Raw genomic sequence first — 2808 nt, 5'->3', positions numbered from 1 at the left:
GGCGGTCTTTATTAATTGAGACAAAAAACGAAATAGGTCCTCCCTGTGTTAGTGGAAGGAAGGAAGCAATTCCAAAACAAAAATATAGTTGTCTGACAAAAAAGTGGTCAAGACACAGAAATCCTAATCACATCCTCGAACATATTGCGTTAGTCATCATGGTAACACTTTTTTTCTGTTTATACCTGAGCAAGTGAGCAGAAGTACCAAGAATATCTCATGGTCCATATCCATTATCACAAAATGAGTACTTTGCACCACGAAATTTAGAGGATACATGACCAAAGCAACAAAAAGAAAGACACAGCATACTGTCAGCTGAACCCTATTCTGAACAGCTCCCAGGGCATTAACAAAATACACAAGAAGTCAAGAACGGTGTGAATATGTTGTGGAACCTTGTAGCTTACTATCATATTGGTCAAGTAAACTTCATAAAATTCTAGGTAGCACTCAGAAACAAATGGCAATACATGACAGAGAGTTAGAGACTAATCTATTATGGCCGATATGTAAAAAGAAAGTAACCATATTAAGTAGTTTTATGCATGAAAATTGGCATTGAAGGGACCAAAAATGAGAAGATGTTCAGTATTATGTGCTCTGCTCAATTTCCAAAAATAGAATTATATTCAAAATGCACTGTACATTTGATAGTATAGTGCTATGAATTGAAAGGGAAGTGGATGAATCATACTTATTACGAAGACACTATGATGAGATGTAGCATTACAACTACTACACAACGAGGGGCATGCAGAATAGAAGAAAAATGTACTGAGGATTTCAAGAGTTAACTATGCAGCACAAGCACCATAGTAGCATCAAGCAACCATACACAATCAATTAAACAAAACATGACAAGACAGGCGAGGGAAAAAAATTGCAAAACACATGTAATTAAAGTTCAAAACATGTAGGGTAACTTGAGGCAGAAACGGTATGTACTTAAACTTACATCTGCATTGTGGTCCAACAAAATCTTCATAGCACCATAATGCCCTCCACCAGCAGCAACATGAAGTGGTGTTCCACGAGCAGATACCGGGTCAACATAAGCTCCTTTTGCAAGCAAAAGCTCTATCATTTCACAAATGCCTGGGAGAAAACACGGAACTTATTACAAAGAGGAGAGTTGTTTTCTGGCAATACAACAGCAACAACAACAACAAAGCCTTTAGTCCAAACAAGTTGGGGTAGGCTAGAGCTGAAACTCATAAGATCTCGCAACCAACTCATGGTTCTGGCACATGGATAGCTAGCTTCCACGCACCCCTGTCCATTGCTAGTTCTTTGGTGATATTCCAGTCTTTACAGATCTCTTTGGTTTTCCGGCAATCTCTTCTAAAAAGAATCCATGAGCTTATAAGGTATGTTGGTAGGTATTTTTTTATGACAATTTCTTTTGTTACTGGTGTATCCTGGGCCTGTGTTTGCCTTTGATCATGTGCTACAAAAAAGCCCAATGAGGATTTGTTTGGATTGGAAATAATCAAAGCCAAAATTTTCATAGCTAAGTTAACTTTTAATAGGAGTATTTAGGGATGGGGCCTAATTCCCATCAAGGGGGGTATTCAATAAGATAAGACCATGATCTACAGCATGGCTACTCGATTCATGATTCATCAGGTTCACAGTTCGCTACTTCCTACTTCCCAAAGTGCAGCATGGATCTCTCCAATTCAGTAACAGGAGATGGGTTCACAAACACAACAATTCTGGTTTTATGGATCTAGTTAGTATGCAACATATTTTTATCTCTTTGTAAAAATGTAAGATGAGAAACCAAGTAAGATGATAGGTATTTTTTTGTGACAATTTCTTTTGTTTCTGGTGTATCCTGTACCTGTGTTTGCCTTGATCATGTGCTACAAAAATGCCCAATGAGGACTTGTTTGGATTGGAAGGAATCAAAACCAAAATTTTCATAGTTAAGTTAACTTTTAATAGGAGTATTTAGGGATGGGGCCTAATTCCCATCAAGGGGGATATTCAATAAGATAAGACCATGATGTACAACATGGTTACTCGCTGCCACATGCACAATACCAAAAGACCAATGCATGCAAACATGGAATCAGAAAGACACCTTTTTTAAAAAAAATTTCAAGAACTTCTATCTCTCAAATTGTGTGTCTGATTGACGATCTGTGCTCATTGTTGGCTTTGCTGTGATGATACCGCCGAAAGTAGATCCCACGTACATATGTTTCGATACCTTCTTTTTGTTACTAATTGCCAGGTTAGAGCTGTTGGGGAACGTAGTAATTTCAAAAATTTTCCTACGCACACGCAAGATCATGGTGATGATATAGCAACGAGGGGAGAGTGTTGTCTACGTACCCTCGTAGACCGAAGCGGAAGCGTTGACGCAACGTAGAGGAAGTAGTCGTATGTCCTCCGGTTCAACCGATCCAAGTACCGTTACTCCGGCACCTCCGAGTTCTTGACACGCGTACAGCTCGATGACGCACCCTCGATCTCCGATCCAGCAGAGGCGCCGAGGGGGAGTTCCGTCAGCACGACGGCGTGGTGACGATCTTGATGTTCTCCTGTTGCAGGGCTTCGCCTAAGCACCGCTACAATATGACCGAGGTGTAATATCGTGGAGGGGGGCACCGCACACGGCTAAGGAACGATCAATGATCAACTTGTGTGTTCTAGGGTGCCCCCCTACCCCCGTATATAAAGGAGGGAGGGAGGAGGTGGCCGGCCCTAGGGGGGGCGCGCCATGAGGAGGGGGAAACCTACTCCAAGTAGGTTTCCCTCTCTTTTCCTTATCTTATTTGGAGGGGGAAGGAAAGAGTA

The sequence above is a fragment of the Triticum dicoccoides genome, chromosome 7B (genome assembly GCF_002162155.2).
Source record: "Triticum dicoccoides isolate Atlit2015 ecotype Zavitan chromosome 7B, WEW_v2.0, whole genome shotgun sequence".
Taxonomy (NCBI): domain Eukaryota; kingdom Viridiplantae; phylum Streptophyta; class Magnoliopsida; order Poales; family Poaceae; genus Triticum; species Triticum dicoccoides.
Note: the sequence above shows the minus strand (reverse complement) of the source record.